Source organism: Melospiza georgiana, chromosome 15 (genome assembly GCF_028018845.1).
Source record: "Melospiza georgiana isolate bMelGeo1 chromosome 15, bMelGeo1.pri, whole genome shotgun sequence".
NCBI classification, from domain to species: Eukaryota; Metazoa; Chordata; class Aves; order Passeriformes; family Passerellidae; genus Melospiza; species Melospiza georgiana.
In genome coordinates, this window is record NC_080444.1 from 5039836 (window position 1) to 5063129 (window position 23294).

Genomic DNA, 23294 nt, shown 5'->3' on the forward strand with positions numbered 1-23294 from the left:
TTGAAGTACAGTGCGTTTAGAAAATTTTATATACAGCATCAAAGGAATAGAATTCAAACTGAAGTTTCCACATTCTTCCCACTAATTTCAGACATTTTAATGACAGTGAGAACAGGAGGCAAGAAATCTGTGTATTAATCAAGTTCTAAAACAAGCTGCAGAAAGATGCCTGCCCATCCCTGAATTTGGCTGATTTCATCAATCACACAACTCTTAAGGACACTCGAAAGCACTTCCATTTCCACAAACATCTGGAGAGACAAAGTGGAATGCAGCTGACAGCACCTACTGGGTTTTCTTTCAGGGAAAGTCGTTTGGAATTTTTTAAGGTTAAGAAACTGACTTCTCTCTTCCTCCACCCCCCCATTAATATAAAGCCTTCCAGAGGCAGGCTGGGGATCATGCACAAATTCTCCCAGCCAGGGCTGAGTAAAACAGAATTTCTTTCATTTTCCCCCCCTCACCCATAGTGTTTGGGTGAGATAAAATATTCCATGTGTGATATACAGATTTAGACTATGGAAGCTTAGTACAGGTGACCTAATTCAATAGACAGATTTCCATAAAACAGATAATTCAGGGTTTTTTCTCCTAACTGCTTTTTGATGTACCTGATTCAAGACATTTAACTTGTGACATCAGATTCCATAAAGTATTCTGGTCTCCCTTGAGGTATCTCAGAGCAATCCAATTTTTTTCTGCTGGAGAACCACACTGACATAAGAATTTCTATTAAACTTTTATCTGCAAACATGATGCAATGGTGCTCATTTACAATTGCACAAGAGAAAGTCCATGACTGAGACAAAAGTAAATGGACCACACAAGCAGAAGAATTTCCAACTTTCAAATGCTGAATTAGGGCAAAAACCATTGTCCAAACTGTCATATTTAATTATTATTAATTATTTATCCTATGGGAGAAAAATATGCCAAGAGCTTGTTAGGACAGAACCATTAACATGAGGAACATCCCGTAAGTCAGATGCAGTTTTTTTACTCAAAAGAGTTGTTAATCTTTTCCAGAAGTTAAAGCCCAAATATGAATTTTGAGAAGGCTGGTGCAGCAGAACATAACTGAACCAAAACTTTTCTTTGAAAAGAGCAATGCACATTCCTGGAATGAATAATTCCTTTTTGTCTGTTCTATTAATTCCTTTTTCTTGACATTCATATTTCTATCATAAATCAGCTGCAATTTTCTTTTCCCACAAGATGAAACCTGTGCTAGTAGACAAGTTCATATTCACTGTGAATTACTGAAGCATCCATGTCGCTTTTTTTTCTTGCAGATTATTTTCACAGAAATTCCTTTTAAGCGAGGTAGAAGCAAGTTCTTTTACAATGCCACAGCAGCAATTTGTTTTGCTTTTTCTTCTATTTACTGAGCTAATAAAGACACTCATCAATTAAACATAAAAAGTGATTTTAAACTTAAAATTATCATTCTGACTTCAAGCTACATACATGAAGCTTACATGTTACTTTTGCTCCCAGATGGAGCTGAAAAGAAATAGCAGATCTGACCTACAAAGCTGCTTGGAGGAACTATGGCATCACATTCTGCTGCTCTTAAAAAGTGGCATCACATTCTGCTGCTCTTCAAAACCATCTATTTGTTAAGTGTCCCTTTCAGACTGAGAAGATATTACCATTTTTCCTAAGGCCAGCATGTGAGGAATTAAAAACTAAAATAAGAAAATGATATCTCAAAGAGTGGTTGGAGAGATACTATTGCAAAAATCTATATCCCCACATCCCTATTGCCAGCGTCACAGTTTGTGGAACAGGGAACAATTCAGTATTTCAAAGGAAGCCAATAACCATCATGAGAGCTCCCATGGGTGACATTACTTAATCTGCACTTTCATCTTCCAGAGGAAAAAGGAGCCTACAAGGAAAAACTATTTCCATAAACAAGGGTCTTAAAAGCTGAACAGAAAAAATGTTTTGGGTAAGCTTCAAAATTTGGGCATTTCTGTCTAACAATCCTGGTCATGCCCTTCCTCCCCTCAAAGCTGGGGAATAATTAAAGCCAATGAAAGCTCATGACTTTGGGAAATGCAGATCTTGGGGAGCACTGTATCATAAGGAGCCAACAGGAAGAAGGAATTTATTTATTTCTGTGTCAGCCTCCCTGTGGCTCTGTCAAAGCAGCAGCAGTAACACTTTACACCTTCCAGAGCATGTGCACCTCACACGAGCTACTCCATCCCTGCCAGAACGAATGTTAAAGCAGTTTGTTACTCCTCATCCTCCTCTTTGATCACTGCAAAGCTTTGAACAGTAACAGACTGCTGAGGAGAGAGCTCCCAGCACCGACAGGGAGAGAGGATCTGCTACAGCTGATATGCAGCACACAGAGACAGCGTGCAAGGGATCTCCAAGGGAGGAAAAGCAGAAGGAATTGCAGCCATTTCATCCTACAAGGATCAACAAATCCCACAGACAGACTGCAATTGCATGAAATTGTTCTGCAAAAGGGAATATGAGAGGAACAGAAGCGACCTGCAATTTCAGAGTTCTCATTGAAATGCAACCTACATTTTTAGGAGACTGAGGAAAAAGGGCATTATTTATGTCTGTTTGGAGGACATAGGGAAAGCAAGAAGGGAAGGGAGGAGGATTCTCTTCTGCCAGCTTTGAGACCAGGCAAGTGGCTTAGCTAAATAAACAAGGCCTTCAAAAGTATACTGGTAATATTTTAAAACTATAAGCAAAATCTGCATTCCACTGGCAAAGCTGTAAAACTTGCTTGGAGGCTACACACAGTGCTCTAATCACACTGGCTCCTCAGAGCTGACCCATAAAAGCCAGAGCAGATACTGACAGATGAGCTAAAAATTTCTGACTGGCTTTTTAGGGGAACAAGCCATGGATTTGTATTTGGAAGCTATTCCAAAACTGTTAAGAGTCATGTAGAATAAACAGCCTTTTGCTCAGCTGCCAACATACCAGCCCAAAAGCTCCACGAGGTGACTTCAGACCGAAACAGAAAGCCTCTGTGCTTCTACCTACTAGAGCCTGCACTAAATTCCCCTCTCTGACACAGAGGAGCTCAGTGCCAGGGAACAACAATGAATTCACAGGCCAGAGGCTCACATCTGCTGCCTGGCTTTGAAATCCTGCCTTGCTTTTACAGACTTGAATTGCCAAGGATGCCAGAGTCCGGTGCCACTTGGAGGACCCCACAGTGGCCACGCAAACCAGCCCGGAGACCTTCACTGCTCAACAGCTTCAGGTTTTGAAATGCTGCTTCCCACACATGGTTACGCTGCCAATGCAAGCCCTGAGCCTCCAGAAATCTCTTGCAGGTGCACACCTGCTGGGATCAGAAGGTTCAAGGCGCCTCCAAAATGTTAATAAGGAAAATATGAAGACAGGTCACTCCACAATCCACAAACACAGAATCATGTGAACCACAGAACAGTCTGGGTAGGAAGGTACCATAAATATCATCACACCTAGCATGGCAGAGAAACCTTTTGCTAGACCAGATTGCTCAAAACCCCATCCAGCCTGGCCTTGCACATTTCCTGGGCTGGGATATCATGCTGCTTTTCTCACTGGAAAGGAGATTAAATACAAAACTATCTCCTGTGTGTCTGTCCAGCAGTTTCTGGAAGCTCCCTCTGAAATGGAACCATCATTTGTAAGGTGTCCCCTCTGCACCCAGGTTTCAGGACAAGGAAAACTTAGTTACCAAATGAAATGTTGAGAGCAAGCATGAGCAGCCTTTCAGCTGTGACAGGAAACCAGACACAGGGTAATTCTTGTCTTTATTCACACATCATGGACTGACTGCAGTGATTTCAAACACCAGCCTTTTTTTCTCTGCAATGCATACCATATCATTACCCCCTGAGAGGCCACTTTACACTTGGCTCTCCTGCCTCCCTTCTCCTGCTTTGTTGTATAAAGTTATATGGAAAATAATACCTAAGTGGCTCCGCATCCTGCAGGGAAGTAGCTTAAAACATCACTCAGTCTTTCTGAAAATTTTCATGCCACTGCAAACAAAAAAAAAAGTCAGTTATTATACCTCAAATTTGACAGTTTCTTTTGGATTGAAAACCATAAATTAAGTAAAAAATATTTATTTATTCAAACACATGGGTTTGCTTTCCAGCAAAACACTTCTGACAGCTGCAAAGATGACAGTAACCTGTGATACCTGCTCTGCATCACCCTTGTGGCTGTCTTGTTATTTCTGGAATCCCAAAAGTTACCTCCCGGAAAATCAAATCATTCTGTCCTAATTAGAAGCTTCTGAAGACAAACTTCAATTGGGATGTACACTTCCCACACATTAAACACTAATTCAGAAAGCAGGAAGCCCTTCTCAGCATGTCCTTCAGATGATAGGTTGCAGACTTAAAAACACCAGGTTTAAAACCCAAGCTGAAAAACTCTGCTGTTTAATAATGAAACACAGCAGTTGCACTGCAGCTTCTAGAGTTCTTCTAGTAATAAATAAACCCCTGACTGCTGCAAGACAGGTTTTGAGAAGCTTCCTCACAGTCACCAAGTTGTACAGGACATGAATTTACCCTCTCAATGCAAATGTGGGGGTGATAAACTCTTTTTCCTCTCACACCTGCTATGACAGGAGGGGGATATAACTGCATTAAAGCCATCCCAGTCCCTTTCCAGGGATGACACTGTCTTCTAGCCCAGTGATCAACCACACAGTTTGTGAACAATCAGGTCAAAATACCTCAAGTGCCACAGGTTCCCCATGTTCGTCTTTGCTGGTGGAAAACAGGAATATCAACTGGGCTGATTTGGCTTTTCTGCAGCAAATTCTCACTGCTTAAAAGCACCTCACAGTCAAGGTCATTCCAAACAATGCAGGGGCACTACTGCTGGACAGGCAGAAGTGCATGGAGAAGTGAGCATTCCACATCCTGTTACTCTTCTCTGATCATCTAATGCTAATCTGATCATATATTAGGGATGTGACATAATATCCATTCATGCTAGGCAAGGCAAGGTCTACCAGCAGCCAAAACATAAATGTAAGGACTATTAATAACTTGATTTCCAAAGGCAATTAGTATTTTCATTTGTGGCAAAACTTCAGTTGCTTGGTACACTTTTCTGCAAAAACAGAACTTGTCTGGAGTAAGCTAGCAACTAGATATGACCCCATTCGGGCTCTAAATTACTGATGCAAATTTTTCAGGGCAGATATCCAGTGATTCAAGATCAACAATCTGACCTTATTTTTGCCTGTGTGCTACCAAAAGCCAAAACACACTTTGGGACTTTCTGACAGTGTGTGTGGTTTAGGCAGCAAAAGCACCGTGCCCTGAAACCAGCAACAATAAAATTACATCACATAAGCACAGTTTCCTAGAAACACTTGCACTCTCAGTTTTCACCTACTTGAAGGGAAGTGACAAGGCTGTAAGTCTCACAATCAAAGTCTTTAAGTCTTACAATCACTGGTTTATCACATGGGGACTATTTATTTTTTACCTTCTGTACAAGTGCTTAATAAGGCAACTCCAACGTGTACTTTTATTTAATTAAACACAATCTCCTGGTAACAGAATCTAAGACATATTTAAAACATTCTGTGTCACTTCTAGCAGCATGCAGCTGGAGTTATACAAATTACTGCATCCCCCTGCGCTACTTTCTGATGTGGTGTAAATTGGCATAATTCTGCTGAGTCCTGTTGATTTAATACCAAAGGGTGCTGATCCACATAGTTCCAAGTTTTCAAAATGAGACACAAAAATATATTTGAGCAACACCTGAGGCCAGCTGTTGTCATTGGGGCACCATGTCCCCTCCCAGTCCCCTCTCCCTGCTGCCAGCCGAGCCCAGCACCAGAGGGGTCCCTTTGGGCACCTAAGCCCCATTTCACAGGAAGCATTAAATGCTTCATTGAGGGCTTTAATCACTTAAAAATTGCTAGAAGTAGCAAAGGGGAAAAGCATGTGAGTTCCTCTCTTACATGTAATTATGGGTGATGTTCTACTCCTGACTAGAACTACCCAGGTAGAACTCGAAGTTTCAAGGCCCTCCTTGTCCTGATGCCTCAAAACATTCCAGCTGAAAACTCTGTTGTTTACCCTTTAACTTTTAACTGAGAGGCCCTGAAATATAATCAATGCTCACTTTTGAAACCCTACAATTTTAATTACTGTTTTCAGAAACCCTCTATCACATGTTTTATGTACAATCAATGCTGACCCATAAAGGGAAAGCACTCTCACATTTTGGTGTACAAGAAGTTTGCTCTTTAGGAAGGAAACAATCAATTACTGATCACCTAACTGCATCTGTGTGCTTATCTATTGCTCTTCTGTTACTGCAGATTAGACATTATGTCCCAAGAAAGCAAAACTGCTTTAAAACTCCACTTCTGATTTTTCAGGATAAGATTTTATTTATGTTGTTACTTAGGGTGGTAGATTTTTTTTTTAAACCTACACAAAGCATTTTTCCCTGTGAAGCAGCTAAGGGGGCAAAAAAATTTAAATCTCGCAACACCACAATTTGATCAATGTGTTTTGACACTGGTTCATTCTAAATCATTCTTAATATGCTGAGATGTGAATGCCTCTTGACACATCAAGATACAATTGTGTGAGAGTTGTCATGCATTGAAAGAAAACTCTTCATGTATGTAACTCTGGTTTTAATATGTTGTAGCATGTCATGCCACAAGAAGCTTGTCATGCCCAGATTTTGTGTTTGAGTGTTACTTTTTATTTCATTTGAGGTGGGGGATCAATCTGTAATCTTTTTAAAGAGGCATTACAAAATATCAGTGAGAAAATTACTGGCTTTAAACACACAAGAATAATGTTTTCCTAATTAGCACCCATAAATAAGAGGCATAAAAAGCCCAGTGACAGACATTGAGAGAAAAGATGTGCCAGGACATCCATGTTCTTTAGTTTTAGTCTACTAGGGATAGGTTGAGAAAATGCTAAAGAAAAAGCCTACCTTAAATTTCTGTTCAAATTGACTTTAAAAAACGAATGTATTTGTACATAAACTGGTGTTATCAGGTACATCTCAGCCAACCTGCTGAAATCAATATCATTTATATCTGCCACTCAGAGGAGATGAGCTAATAGCTTCATATTTGGGAATAACGACTTGAAAATAGTAAGTCAAACTTCTTATCCCCTTTTCAAAGGACTGAAACTGTACATCACACACAGGCACATGTGTGGCAGCAGGCTGAAGAGCAGCCATCCTGTGGGAACATGCAAACCAGAGATTTGCACAAAAATGGGCAGCCAGACTCAGAAACAGAAAGGATGCAGAAGTACACACAGGCATGGAACACTAAACTGAGCACAACATTTGCACAAATCTTATTACTTAAAAAAATCAGGTCACAAGAGTCAGAGTATTCTCAGAAACAAGGCACAGTTCAGAGTAAATACTTCAATATTTTTCGCTGCCCAAATGATATCCAGCTGTGCTTGAAGTCCCATTACTACCTGTCCCTACAAAGTCAAGTACAGCTCAACCAAAGCAGGAGAAAAAGTCATTTCTCTTCAGAGGAGAAAAGAAAGAAGAAAAAGGAAAAGAGAGCTGAGCAAGCTTCCTCCTTTGAACAATTTGAAGAGTGAAGAGGAGGCAGCAATGGGGCCCTGGGCTGGCTTGGCTCTGCAGGAATATTCCATCTTTACCCTCTCCTCTTGCTCCTGCACTGAACCTTGCATGTTAATCCCAAGAATCCTCCTTATTTAATAAATGCATTAAAGCCTATCGATTTGCAGTGACTATGAAAGGTCAAGTCAAAACAAAGCAGGGACATTTTGCAATGCACAGGGCTGTAAAGAAGAATAAATTCCTAATGAGAGTAAGTGGTTGCTGTGCAGATTGAAGAGAAACTTCAGCCAGTCAAATTCATGTCTAGTTACATGGATATAAGCAGAGAGGAATTCCACTTGGGCCAAAACTTCAAGCAATATTCTCTGTGCTCTTATCCTGTGATTTTAGTTGCATGCCCAGGAGACAAATTTTAGTCTCAAAACCTCAGACATTATTAGTATTTGTTTAAAGGCCAGGAAAGGCTGCTGTAATCTTTCACTGTGACCTCCTGTTCAATACAGACCAGAAGATGGAAGCTAAAAGCTTCACCACCCATCTCACAGAGAAACAGGGATGAAAAGTGATCCCCTTCCATACTCAGAGTATCAAAACAGGCAATGGCAGGGAAATAAGAAACAAGCAGGTGCCTGATTTTTAATATCTGTGATATGAAATCTTTCATAAAAGCTTATTTATGGAACAGTCACATTTTCTTTTTCTAAACTTTCCCATTCCACCCAAACCTACCCACAATGAAAAATGATGCTGTGATTAGAGGCATGCTTAATTACTTTCCAGCAATAAAATCTTATGAACCAAATTTTTATCCTGGCTTGTGTATTTTCTTATTTATTTTTATATATTCATAAATATTCAAAGCCATTAAGATGATTATTAATTGCAGCAGAATGCAATTAGGTGGCTTTCCACAATAACAGTCTTTAAAACTGCAATGTGTATTCACTGTTTTTCCAGCACCTGGCTTCAATTATTTAGCTCTTTGAGGATCTCTGCTATCATGATATAATGAATGTTCTACTTAAATAGCATCACTACCTGAAAGAAAGAACACTGATCTATTACTACATTAAGCTCAGCCGTGTAGTGAGTTGTGTCATATAATGAAACCTTCACAAAACTGATTACCTGCAGAGACTCACAATGTTCAAAATGTTACCAAGTCACATTCTCCTTTTGGCCACAAAGTTGTCATCTTTTCCTTCCCCCAAATAATTCCTCTTTAATCTTTTCACAGACTTTTACACCTGCGCTACGTATTTTCCAAACTAATATTTTAAAAGGTGCTGATCCGCCTCTCCCATGCACACTGGATGAAAAAGGGTGTGCCTGCAGCAGGGAGAGGCCCTTTATAAAATTATGGACACTGCACACTATAAAACACCCAAAATCTCGTTAGCAGACTGCCTCTTCAGGAGTTACTCCTCCAGAAAGGAAAACTCTTTGTGAAGGTCAGCAGCCTGACCTCGCTGATGTTTACAGCACTGACTTCTCCAGCAGCCACTTAAGGGATGCTTTCAGCATCTCACCTCAGTAAGTGGTGGCAGCCTTCATAAAGGGCAGGATATTGTTACAGCTTGCAAGAGCTCACATTAACTTTTAGCCTAAGCAGTAAATTTTAACTCCAGAATGATGATTTCCTTTTGAAAGCACGCGCTTAAACCATTTCAGCTTCACCTGACCTTGCTCCCACTCCCTGCTCCTCTCTGCCTCACACTCCCATGGGTGCCAGCACCCACCCCTCCCTTCCACACCTTCTGCAAGAACCGAATTGCTCATTTAGGAACATTTTGCCCCATTATATTATTGTCCTCCTTATCCAACTTGCTAATGGAGAGGCAGAACTCAGGGTGATGAGGAGAGCAAAAGCAGAATTCCAGGGCAGCACAGAGGCTGCTGCAGCGAGCTCAGAGCAAGGCAGCACACGGAGGGGATGGCTCCCAGGAGGGGATGCAAGGAAGGCAATTGCCAGCCCTGCACAAAGCCAGCAGCAGCAGCAGCAAGGCACAGGCATTTAGCTGCACCATCCCCACAACGTGACTGCGTGGGAGACATGAAATGTGCTCCTAGAAATCTCCTCAAGTCCCTCTCGGGAGTTGGCAGAGTTTTATTGGTTTCTGCTCTGGTAATAGCAAAGCCAGCTGAAAGCACACCTGGGTGCTGGGGAGCGCTGGACTTCAAAGATTTACAGCATCAGGGGTGGTGCTGCTCCCTGCATGCAAAACACAACTTGTATCTCTCACCAAAATTCTCAGACATTTTTCAGCCTCAGCTGCATAAAAAGCCCCTCTAAGCAGCTCACCTACCACTGGTTTTCCCTCTATGAAAAACTGAGATGCTCCTAAAATAGTACCATGTTATACTGCAGTGCTCTCCAACTTTGATTCTATAATCCCCTCCAAGAGAGGGGACCCTGGCACTGGTGCTCACAGCTCAGTGACAGCACAGGAGCCACACACAGAGCTGCAATTTCAGGATTTTAAGAGGTGATCTGGGGAGCCCAGCACATGTACAGCAGGAGAGAGGACTTGTGGTGCTTCACTCTACATTGAGGTGTAAGTAGTTTTATTCCTTGTTGTTCAGTCAAAATATACTGATGCAGACCCACTACCTCACCTGAGATTATCATTTTAGAGCTGTATAATTTTATCAAAAAAACATCACATTCCAATCAACTTTTTTCTTACTAATGCTCCTTGTATTACTGAAGAAGAAATAAAAAACTAAACAAGAAGAAAATCTTAAAGAAATTAAAAAAAAAAATATAGAAATAAATTCATAGTCCTATCTGCTTGCCCTAAAGGCTTGTTCACACATCTGCCTCTTGTTTGGGACAAATACCTGTTCCACAGAAACCAGCTTTCAGAAGGGAGAAAAGGCATTCCAGTCATTGTTGTATCAAGATGGAGATCACCCAGCCAAAATGCATGACATGAATAAATGCAGAGATTAGCTAAAAGGAGACAAGTGAATTAGCAGACAGCATTCCTACTGCAACAACTATTTTTGCTGCCTAATACAAGATACCAAATTTACTTTCCAACTTGATTTATAACTTCAGAACTAATGCAGCAATTAACTACAAATTGACATGTATGTTTTACTAGCAGCCAAGATTTTAATTAAAAAAATCCCAGTAAACTTAACACAAAGCTTTCAAAGTACTTTAAGAAATAAGGATCTAGTAAGAGGTTAATATTGTTAAATTTTATAATTTATGGCATATGAAAATAACACATTAGAAAACAGCTAAGCTGAAACTAAATGCTTTAACCAAATCCTGGTGACATCATTTTTGCTGAAACAATTTGGAAAATCAGAGAGATTAAAGCTGAAATCCATTAGTAAGATAGCAAGTGAATGTAAACATACTTTCTGCAATTTCTGCTAATTCAATTTTGAAAACCTACAGGATTAAAACTAAGGCCTGCTTAGAAAATGGCAAGTGAGCACAAAGTTATTACTCTTCAATTCACAGAACTTTTATATTAAAATAATCAATGAGAAATCACATTAAAGCTGCTTTTCACATTCATCAGATTATTTGGTAAAGATGCTAACAAAATTAAATCCCTCCAAACAAATATAAAATTATCCAGATCACAAAAAAACCACATTCCAAGATAACAGTCAAAACCCAGACTCAAACTTGTAATGCAATTCAACAAAGTATTATTAAATTAGGCCCAAGTGTGGAAAAAGAGGCTCTGTCCCTATGCTGGCTGTTCCATACCCTGGCAGGCCAGGATGCTGCTGGGAAATCAGCCAGGCTGATTACTGTTATAAGAAATCTTTTATTTGGCTCTCCAAACTGCTGATGTCAGCTCCTTCCACTCTTAAAAGAACCCATGTTGGACTACAAATAAGAGAACAAACTGAAGGATACAAGTAGGAATTAAGGAGCAACAAACCTATTAGCCTAGTAGGAGTCCACAGGATTTTTTTCAGTAGGGCAATTAAGTATATCAGGTGATACAGAGCAAGAGAAAGATGGGGATTTTTGGGGTCATCAGTAGAGGGTGGGAATGGGCCACTGAGACCTTAAATTTCCCCTTCCCCACGAGGCACAGCCAGCAGTGCAATAATCCCTAATCCAGACTCCAAACCTCCACACAACTCCTGCTTCCGCTTTGCCTTGCTGCAGAGCAAAAACCCAAATAAATAGCAGTGGGGAGCCTGAACAGCCAGGTACAAATCACCTGGAAAGACACACCATTGAACAGCCAGGGTAAAAACGTGATCCTGACTTCCAGCAAGCAAAGCAAAGCAGCTGCTTCACGTCCCACAGCAGCAATCAGACCCCTATGGTGGAGCCCAAAGTTCATAGCAGTGCCTGAGCAGCCTTCCTGCTGCCCAGGGACCCTCCTGCTCCCCTCAGACACAGCAGAAATCTGCAACAAGAGCATATTCTGCACTTTATAAAGCCTCTGATAATTCCACCATTTCCTGCCCTCCAGCCAAAATTGCGGATTTTATTTTTCTCTGATTCTAACAGCACCAAATTAAGACACAGGCTCTGGCTGGCAGCCTTGAGTGACCTTTTTAAAGGCCTGAAATATATTTAAACTCAAAGTCCCTGGCAAAGGAAGCCTGGCAGGCTGCTTTTACATGGCCAAACAGGGCTCAGTCACAGCAACACCCCCACAGACCAGATAGGATGAAAAGGGCAAGTCTCTCAAAATATGGCTCTGACTTTGAAATTCAGATGACAGAGCTTCTGTACACAGGGTATTTGACAGTTCTGTAACACAGCAGCTCTGGTCACCCCTTGAAAAAAATTAATCAAAGTTTCCATAAAGAGAAGCTTTTCCAATTCTGCCTTCATAACTTTGCTGAAGGGGTCCAGAGCCTTTAGAGGGAGCAGGCAGATTGAAGCAAACACGTCAACTCCTGCAGCCCAGAGCTACCAAAGTGAGTTTTCTCCCTTTTTTTATGTTAAAAGTGCATAATTAAAGAGAATGCATCAAATCCAGCCATGAAGCAAACAGAACTCAGAACATACAGCTGAGCACAAAATAATTAGTTACAAAAAAAAAGTCAGCTCCTCAGAAAAATAACACTAACTGGATTAGGAAACTTTAATGGAAGTCCAGAGGAGGAAGGGTTGCTATGATGATTTAAATATTATTACCCAAGTTAAACAGCATGGGTGTCCCAAGGCAGCTGTGTGCCTGTCACACCCCACATGGCACTGCCCCTCTGCTCCACTGCTGCCAATTCACAGCCATGGAAGGACATCAAATATTCAGGGGAACATAAAACACCCAACTGAATCACTACCCTGTGCAGAACACTCCCAGGGATTTCTCATCTTCTGAGCGTCAGTTTAAGCCAGGGAGGAAGATGAAGAAGGCCAACAAAAGGGCCAAGGAAGATGTGGGCATCTGTGGGAAGGAGCAAAAAGTCCTGAGCATATCTGGAGTTGTTTGGAGCTTCTCTCCAAACCCAGAGCAGGGAGTGCTCCAAGCACCTTCCTCTGGAGCAATTGCACCCAGCCACAGGCAGAATTAGCACAGCTGTTTCACAGATCAAGGCACCCTGGAGCTGAACTGGAAGACTACAATGAAATAAAGCAGGATGTTGGTTTACCTCCAGCCTGACACCTTCGTTTTTATTGTGAAATCTTCCACTTTACCAATCTAAATTTGAGAGTCGGGGAATCCCCAAAACAAACCTGCAAGGAAACCGCTTAAAAATCATCACACACCAATAACAGAATAAATTTAATTCCATGTCAGGAAGAGATGAAAAAGGGCAAATATAATGGGAACCCACTGTTTCACACCAGCTTGTGAAATGCCCAGCTGTGTCAGAGAGGGAGGACTGTGCAGGGATTTACTGCCACTATGACTCCTGAATAAAATCCCAGCACTTACAGGATCACACTGGTTTGGTTATCTTTTAATTTACTGTGTTTTTAAATCACCCCTAAATCACCAGATTATCACTTCAAAGCCCAAACCTCAGTTCTTTTATACCTTACAGCAGCTCCTCCTGCACACTGCACACATGTACCTGGTCCCCTGAGTGCTTCCCATCATAAATAGGGTGATTAGAGCAGCTCTTCACTCACAGCTCAGGGCCACACTGTTCCAAGCCCTGGACAAACAAGCAGAATAGCCTCTGTCCTGGGCAGCTCCCACCTCATTCATCTGCTCCTGTTCACATTTATCTCACTTCAACAAAGCAAAACCAGTTCTCATTCCTGTGCCTGCTGCAGCACTGAACATGACATTAGCTAACAGCAGCTTTAACTCATTTTGTCTAATTTGAAATCTCAGATTTAAAAAAAAAATAAATCTAAGTTTTCAGCAACTTTTTCTTTCAGAAAGTTTCAAAGTTAGTGAGATCCATTTAAAAAACAGAGACAAAAGGCCTAAAGGGCATGGACTGAAAAAAAAAAAATTAATACATAGAGGCAGTAAGGGAATCATATGACAAATGTAACTGAAGCCAGACCACTGAATGAGTAAAAACCATCCAGCAAAAAAGATTGTGTGAAGGTAAAAATGAAGTGTGATAGTCCTGTCACCTTTGGGGCTTCAAGGGATGAGTAATGAAAAGTCCTGGATTAGAGCTCATAGAAAACAGGGCTGAAAGGGATCTCCAGAGGTTATCTAGTCCACCTCCATACCCCAGAGCAGGAGCAGCTCCACAGCTATCATTCCTGACAGATGTTTTTCTAACATATTCTTAAAGACCTGCAAGGATGGAATTGCCACAACCCCCATAAGCAATCTAATGGTATATTTCATCCTAGAAAGTTTTTGTCACAAAAGTAAATCTCACTTGCTGCAATTGAAGCCCATCCTTTCTCACCTCATCCTCCATGAACAAGGAGTGTTTTCCCTTCCCTGTGCAGCAGGAGAAAAAGGCAGGAATGTTGTGACAGACTCAACCACCAGGTTCTAATTTTTGCCACTGCCATTCCCTCGATTTAGTTTGTAATCTGTTTTTTTTTTTTTTTGCATGGCATACTAAAAATAACATGTGGTAACAGGATAGAAACTTAAATTGATCTGTCCTGTCTAGAAGTGGTTACTCAGGGACCTGTTGGAGTCAGTCCAGAGGAGGCCACAAAGATGCTCAGGGGCTGGAGCACCTGTGCTGTGAAAACAGGCTGACAGTGCTGAGGTTGTTCAGCTGGAGAAAACCCTGGGGGCACCTTCAAGCCCCTTTCAGTGCCTAAAGGGACTCAGAGAGCTGGAGAGGGACTTTGGAAAAGGGCAAATAGCCATGGAACAAGGTGTAATGGCTTTCAATTGAAGGAGGACAGGTTTAGCTGAAAAGGAAGAATCCTTCCCTGTGAGGGGTCACAGGGTGCCCAGAGCAGCTGGGGCTGCCCCTGGATCCCTGAAGGGTCCAAGGCCAGGCTGGAGAGGGCTGGAGCAACCTGGGATAGTGGGAGGTGTCCCTGTCCATGGCATGGGAGTTGGAGTAAGATGAGCTTTAAGATCCATTTCAGCCCAAACCATTTTCTGGTTCTAAGTGAATCCTCTCTCCTCTGTAAAGATGAAGGGAGCAGCATGACTCTTCCTCCCATGACCACAGAGCTGTAATTCTGTGAGGATTTGGAGTCCAGCCATTCCCATCCCTTTGACCCTTTCCTTTTCAAGTCACAGGCTCTAGCCAGGAGACAACACTAAAAAATGGGAAGGGGGAGAAACAATAAACAGAAGAGAGAAGCAGCTGTTGACCATGTTTTCAAGGGACAAGTCTCTAGGCAAACACAGAAAAAAAAAAAAACAAGTTCTCCAGTCAACTGAAAGCTGTTGGCTTGATGCAAATACTGCCTGGAAAATGACAATGGACTGTGTTATACAGAATCTCTTATTTGACCTGCAATATTATGGCATTAAGTATGACTCAAGCATTCCACTTCCCTTATGCCTTCCAGCCAAAAGCTTGTCCCCTTTTCTGAGCCTTTTATAGTCTAGGCAGGTCTCACCAGCATCACCAGCCAGGGGAGAGCTCTTGCCTAAGGAACTGTCTGCCTAAACTCCTCAATTTATTAGAGCTTACAGACACCAGGAGCAGAGAGGTGCAGTCAGCAAAGGTAAGTTGCAGAAGAAAGAAAATAAAAACCATTCATTATACACACAAGGCTTGACTGCAGAATTGAAAGTTGTGCAAAACAAAGGGCCCTGATTAATCATCAATTATACCATGTATCTCTTAAAAGCCATACATTCACTTTACTCACCTGGAAGTCACAGCCAAGATGATGTGGTCACTCAATCTCACAGCTTCAAAGCACACAGTAACAAGCTTTCCCCCTTCTGGATCAGTTCCTTCCTCTGATCTCTTTAGGTGCATTGACTTATTGCAATCAGGAATACACATTTAGCAGAATCGAAATTAATGGACCTACATAAAAGGAGTGCCTGGCTCTCTGAGCAATCCCAATGCCAAACTCCTTAGTAAGGAAAAATTTCCATTCAAAGTAATGGGAATACAAAACACTTTAGTCTTGGCCCTTTGGGATTGATTTTCAGAAGAAAGCTGCTTCTATTTCAGTACCAAAGCAAGCAGCCAGACTTTGCTAAGTAGTAACTCTACTTTTGTGCTCTTGTGCTCACCAGGTGCTAAGACCTTACAAAAAATGTAAAAGAAAGTGGGTTTAAATGTGCTGCCATACCTGTGGTGTTCAATGACTGATCTTGAGTCTTCTGGGGGAAGAAGGAAACAAAAACCTAACTGTACTTGTAGTCTGCTTTCCTTGCTTTAAAGTGGACTTCTTTCACCTGTCCAAAAAGCAGACCTGTCCTACTGTTCTATCTAAGAAAAAGACACCAAATGCCATTGCCATCAAGACATCGACAGGAGCTTGGATCCCAATCATCAGAATTTTAACTGGATCTTGAAATGCTCAAAATTAGATATTGTTTTAAAAATAATTTTAAAACCCCAAAACACCAGACTCCTGCCATGTTCTCTGAGCTCTTTTCAGTCAAGACTTGCCTTTGAGTCAAATGTGTCTCTTAATTAACAACTAGTCTTTGGAAAATTAACAAAGGATAGCAGTACTAAGGGCTATGGATGTTACAAAGAGAAACAAGAATAATGTTGTTAGCTTTTTGCTATGCTAGATGAGACATTACTGTGCCAGAGGCACAAGTAATGGAAATGTACTTTTATATAAATCTCCTCTCTTTGCTTGGATTATTTTAAATGACTCCACTACAGTGTATATTAACCTAGCCACCAACCTTCCTGCAGTCAGCTTTCTTTTTACAGTTTATTAGGAACACAACCACTGAGGAATCACCAAAGGATGGTGAATATCATCACACTCTCCCTTTGTTTGTTTAACACACAGAATGGCCGTGCAAGAAACTGAAAAGAAAAAATTCTCGGAGGCAAATCTTCTGTCCCTGTCACCTTATATTGAACCCTCTGCATCAGATCTGACATAGGTGCAGAACAGCTCCCTTGGCCTTGGCCAGGGGTTACAATGGACAAGCACCTGAGAACTGCAGCTGTTTTCTTCCCCTCTCCTCCCTGAATTGACTTCTAAATGCCTTTTTTCAGAAGCTGGAACCCACAGTGTGGCTGGTCAAGTTAAGACAGATCAGGGGTCAAATCAGAAACACACTCCATATTTCTCAAAAACACCTTTTACTGTTCCTTCCTACTCCATCCTAAAGCTGTGACCAAACACTGACCAAACACACAGCTACAGGGTGAATATTGTCCTTCCTTTTCCAATATTAAGGTTACATGTTGCAAAGCTTCACTTACCCAGAAAAGTACAACTGTGTGAACACACAACAATATTCAAAACCAAGAGCGAAATATGTTATCACTTTCCTTTCCAGTATGTTGCATTCAACACTTTTCCTAATTTTCCTACCCTAGAGCTCAGATAGCAGCATCCTACTTACTCTGTGAGGGTACAGGGGAAGTTCAGCATTTAGCAATGGTGAGAAAATTGGTTTAGATCCCTGAGGGAAGGTGCTGTAGAAGTGCATTCAATTCAGTTGTAATTCAATCCAGTTTGCTGGAGCTGAAAGAAAACAAAATACTTTCAAAGTTAAAGGGAGAGCCAGCATTTATTTTATTTTTATATGTGTGTGTACATATATAGACACACACACACAAAAATATTTTTATGTAAACATGTATTTATGTATGCTTGTATAATGTATTTTATTTTTGTGTGTTGGCATATATACACAGACACCTACACCTACAAACACACATGAATTTTAGGAAGGGAAATTTTTAAGTAGAGCACTAGAAGGACAAGGTTAGCAGAAGGCAAGTTCTTCCAGGCATACAGAAGCACACACTGCATGGGAAAGAATAGTTAAAGGCATTTTCTTCTACTATCATAATGGTTTTTTTTCCTCAGGATATGAACAAAACAAAATCAAAGCAATTAAATCATTACCCTAAGGAAAAAAAAAACCCAGTAATTGTGCTTAATCCTCTGAGTTACTCTAATGAATACACCTAATTTACTTTGACTAACAGAAAACGTATTTTTTTCCTCCAAAGCTGACAAAGGTCAAATTCAAAGAAACCAAAGTAACTCCCACAGTACCTTCCTCAAAAAAGAGGGAAAAAATAGCCCATGGTGTGCAATTATCTCAAGGCAAACAACCAGGAAGGCCCACTGCAAAGTCTACATGTGATTCATAATGCTGAAGAGCTTCCAAAGGGGAAGAGCCTGCAACAAGTTCTCTCCCCATTTTTATCTGCATAAAGCGAATTGCAGGGTGGGTTCTCCCATTTAAATTCTGCAGTATCAACATTTTTTATCCCTGGAAGTTCAGTTCACAGCACGAAAACTCCCCAGCTACACTGAACAAGGCAGAAGAACTGGTTCAGACAAGCAAATTACATTATCTGCTGCTCTCTGACCTCCAGCACCTTGGACAAGTTGGGTGGAGAGAAGAGCCACGGGCGCTGTTGCCAGCAGATCTCCCCGAGCTCCTCCTCAGCCTTGGCAGAATCAGAGGGGAAAATTTACGCATGGATGAACTGTTCTGGAACAATCCTTCCAATGCAGCTGACACACGAACAGGCTCCCCTCCGACAGCAGGCAGGCGCGGCCCACATGTTCGCTGCTCTGGCACAGGATTCCTGCCGACATTTCTGGAGGGGAGGCACAGGCCAAGAGCGAAGCAAGGGTCAGTAAAGTCTTGGGAAAACATGAGTGCTGGGGAATATCCAGAACCAATTTCCAGGCCAGACCCACTCAAGGGCACTCCTGTAGAAATGCGGACGCATTTTTGGGGGGTACAAAAGAGCTGAAGAAGCAAAAGACTAATTTGTCTCTGGGAGAGACTGCTGAGAAAGGACCCTTCAAGACTTCTTGGTTTAACATTTCAACACTCAAGTGATGCATGTTTCCTCAGTGATAATAATAAAGATGAGCATTTCCACCATTTTTTACATATACCAACTCAACACATGAGCATTTTCACCGTTTTTTACGCATACCAACTAAACATATGAACATTTTCACCATTTTTTACACACATCAATTCAACACACATATTCCCTCGTTCCAGAGCAAAATGGCATCAGTGCCTGCACCCAGGAATTCAGGAAAGGACTTTACAGATGTAAAGTAAGGGCAAAGGCTGCCAAAGGTCAATCTCTGAGATCAAAGGGAAAGGTGCCATAGGGAATATCTCTGCTCAGTCCCTGAAACCTCAGCACTTTGCACTGAGATTTAGTGCCATATGTACTCAGCACTACATACAGTGTTGACAAAGCTTTTATTTTTAAATAAATAAAGGCCAGAAAGTACAGATTTCCTTAACTCTCATGGGCCTTCAATTATGCAGTGCTGCCTCTACCATGTAAGCATATTTCCAGAGCTTTAGCACTTGACATTTTGAGATAAAATGTCATGAATAGTATTTGTGTACCTCTCTCCATCTGTGCCACTCTGCCCCTCCACTTCAACTCGAAATCTTTCAAGGCATCAGATCACTGGTTCAAAGTATCCCTTTCCTTTACTTTCTTCAAGTTTAGGATCAAAAACCAGACACTTTAATGGTATCTTGCAAACAGTTTGCTCTAAGTCTTATTTCAAGAGTTTTTCTTCTCTATTCTGCCCACTACACTAAGCTAATCAATGATTTTTCTGCTCATTAAGTACTGCTGGTGGAATCACTCTTGCCAATCAGGAAGACTCTGCTGCCTGTTTGCTTCTCCTGCCTTTTGTCTTTCCAGCCCAGGACCACAACAGACTGAAAGAGATCAATGGCCTCTGCTCGGGTCAGAGCATTTTAGCCTTTATGTTGTGCAAAACCCGAGAGTCTCTCAACTGGAGACTCCAAATTTCAGCTTCCCGTGCTTTGACTCTGATCTCCTCGTGCTCATCCTCCCTAAATCTGTCCTCATTTGCCTCCTCTCCTGAGCAAGAAATAGGAAACACAAAATTTAATAACAATTTTCAGTAAAATTCTAGATTGCCTCGGATGTGAAGCAGGGACATGGGAAACTGTTTTGTCAAGTTAAGCCACTAAGAAGAGGGAGTTTAATGGTGCTGTGTGTGTCTGACTGGTTCCTCCACTGGCACATGGATTTATCACCAAACTGAAGGACAGTCATTAATTTTATCACACTCTTCTGAGCACACAGTTGTGGTGAACTCACCTCCTAAAAAGTAGATTTTGGATGTATTTTCTCCATCTAAAGATGGAGAGAAGCTATATCCCAGCACCCTCTTGTTCTTATCTGATACAAATATGCTGCTTTCCAATTTCACTCTATCTTGTCTGTACTTTTATCTCGCTTTTCTCTAATTGTACAGCTCTTCCTGAAAGGTCAATTGTTCCTCATCCAGCTGATGGCCTCCCAATGGAGTCTGAACTGATTATGAGCCCCTGCCTACTTTTAAGAACTATGGTGAAGATGATGTTTGGCATTATTAAGATGTGATGTCCTGTCAAGGATGCCTTCACAACTGGAAGAGCTAATGTGACAGCTCTGAGCTTGGAGGAAAAAATAATAATAATAATAATAAAAAAAGTTGCTTTTCTTCTTCTCTAGTATGTGCCCTGTGCTGTCAGGCTGCACGAGGGGGCCGTGCTCACATCTGTAACCCAGGCCCCTGAAGGAATCCTTCACAAGAGTGACTCTGCCTGCAAAGCAAACGGGAGCGGTTTGAAGATGGCATGTGAAAAGCTGCCACGGGTCTTCCAGAAATCAGAACTCTTGGCTGCTCATCCCCTGAGAGCTGACCTGGGGCACAGGAAACCACAGTGCCTGTGGAACACGAAGCAATCACACTGAACCCTCCTGCAGCCATTTGCATTTTCAACAATTCCTCTTCAGAGAGATGCCCTGTGCCTGGGGGAATATTTGCCTCTGTTCACAGCTGACTTTTATTCCAAGTTAGAATCTGTTGGCTCTTCTTTTTTAGTTGGCAGTGAAGTTGTGGCTCTGTTAGATAAATGTTCTTTTCTGTTGCTTCTTGTATAAAATTCCGGGAAGATGTGGCCTCCAACACCAAATGTGGTCCCAGAACACCAGGACAGAAATAAAATAGTGTCACTATTATTGAAAGTGCTCAGCAAATCCTACTCTGAGAGCAGTTGCTGAATAAAAATGTTCAATCTGGCCAGGAAAAAGAGTATGACATAAACTACAAATGTTGAATTATAAAGCTTGAAATTCAGAAATATGTATTAATCCTTCAGATTTGTTACCCTGATGTCTAGGATTAATTCTTTGGTTTTTGTTTTGGTTTGGGGATTTTTTGTCACATGGGGACTTTACTAAAGTGATGAATTTTAAATATAAAAAATAGCTTAGGACATGTGTAGAAGTACAGCAAAAGGAACATTTTATAGAAGGCAAAGACAAGGCTTTACGGTTTTGATTTTTTTTTTTTTTTCCATTGTGGGGGGGTTCATGGGATTTGTACTTGAGCTCCTTCTGGGTATTTAAACTCATAAATACTACTGAATATATTAACAACCTCAAAGTTGCTGGTCCCTAGAGTTAATGTAATTAACCACTGAAAGTCTTTGCTGTTACAAAATTAAATCAGATTGTGTCACAGGAGGCAGCAAACCTCAAAAAAGCTGATCTGTCCTGTCTAACTGAGGTGCAATTGAGCACTTGTTTCCATGTAAGAATGTTATTGATAGATGTACAGCCCACTGCTTTATTGAGAAAAACACTTTAGAAATAAAAATGGGGCAGTTGAAAATGCATTTGTTTCCTTCAAGACCCTCAGCCCTCCCATCCAGCAAGGCTCTATGAAAGGTGAAAAACCACTTGGAAATTCATCTAAAAGCCTCCTGTCCTACCACCACTCCAGTCACTACAGCAAAATACTTTGCAAACTTTTCATCTCAGCAGATGAAAATTAATACAGATTAAGGGATTACACAATACTGGAAGAGGGTGGCTAATCAAATTGTTTCTCAGAACAGGAGTTTTCATCAAATCGACAACTAAGTGGGAAATAGCCACCCTAGAAAGTATTGGGATTTCTAAGAGTCTGTGTCCCAATGCCACCTGTTCTCAGAGAAGCAGCTCATTTTGGTGCACACTGAAAATCCACATTGTCAAGTGTAACACTTTCAATTCCTCTTCACACTTGGGTGCTGCAGGGTCAGTAGATCTGAATGTGTGCAAACAACAATGAAACCCAGAGCCCCTGAGGTAGATCTGCTCCCACCACAGTGAGAGCTGACAGGGCTCTCTGCTAAGGGACCTCACCCAGCAGAAAACATCCCATATCTGAGGGCAGATCTTAGCAAAAGACAAGTTCAAAGCCCAAAGAAACAAGAGGAGAACTGGGGCAGTCTGGAAAGTAATGGTAAACCAGCTAAAGGAAATCCTACCAAGCCACAGCAACAAAACCAATGTAAATTCTGCTTTCAAGAAGAGAAAAATGTCACTTGCTACTTCATGGGACTGGGCTGTCCCACCACAAACAGCAAGGATGAGTGAAAGGAGTCTGGACTCCTCCATTCAATTCTGCCATTCCTGCAGATGGGAGCTTGAGAAATTCAACATCTATAACTAGCAGATACATTGAATTATTCAAAAAGTGAAGTGGTAGATTTGGGTCAAGCAAACAGGACCAGAGGCCAGGTGTCAGTGCTGCAGTCAGCAGAGCACAGAATGGTGACAGCCACAGCACAGCCTGCACTGTAGGCATTGAGCAAAGCTTCTGAAATAAGAGTGTGCTTCCAGAGAAACAAATGGGGTTAGGGGCTTGATTCCCCTTAAATGAATTGCCTTTCTAAATGCAGAAATTTTGAATGAGCCTTTTTGCTCATCCCAAATATTACAAGTTGCCCACAAACCAACACCCTCTGTGCCAAAGCAGTTATCTGTCATATTTCTTTCTCCAGAAATAAAGAAAAATAGTTGATGCAACTTGTTCAATTAGTCGGACAGCTTCTTACTAATGTGGTATTTTAAGCTTTGTGCAAGAGGAGTTTTTCAAACTACAGCACTTTGAATGTGCAGGTATTAGCAGAAATGTGTCTCCTTTTAGTCTCCCAGTCAAGAAAGTGTGCTCGACACAAATGATGACAGTGTCATGAAAATCAAACTTCTTTTTTGCCATTTTATAGCCACTCATCTCGAGCTACTCTACAGGCTCTTCACTGCTGCCATCAGATGGGGTATCAGCATCCAGAGCGGCCTCAGCAGCTGCTGGATGAAGAGTTTCTATGATTACCTTTAAAAATGTCAAACGTTCAGTATTCAGGTTTGTTCATCAGTTA

General features: G+C 41.4%; 1 protein-coding gene across 2 annotated transcripts in view; it reads right to left on the minus strand.

Annotated features, from left to right (window-relative positions):
• SGCD (sarcoglycan delta) overlaps positions 1–23294 on the minus strand; it is a 306084-nt gene that overhangs the window by 253324 nt on the left and 29466 nt on the right. The window contains exon 1 of one of the 2 annotated variants that reach the window (XM_058034847.1): positions 17469–17544. The exons of the other annotated variant lie outside the window; for it this stretch is intronic. The gene's annotated coding sequence lies outside the window, so the exon portion shown is untranslated. Of the gene's footprint in view, positions 1–17468; positions 17545–23294 lie in introns of those variants that run through there. 2 annotated transcript variants of the gene reach the window in all.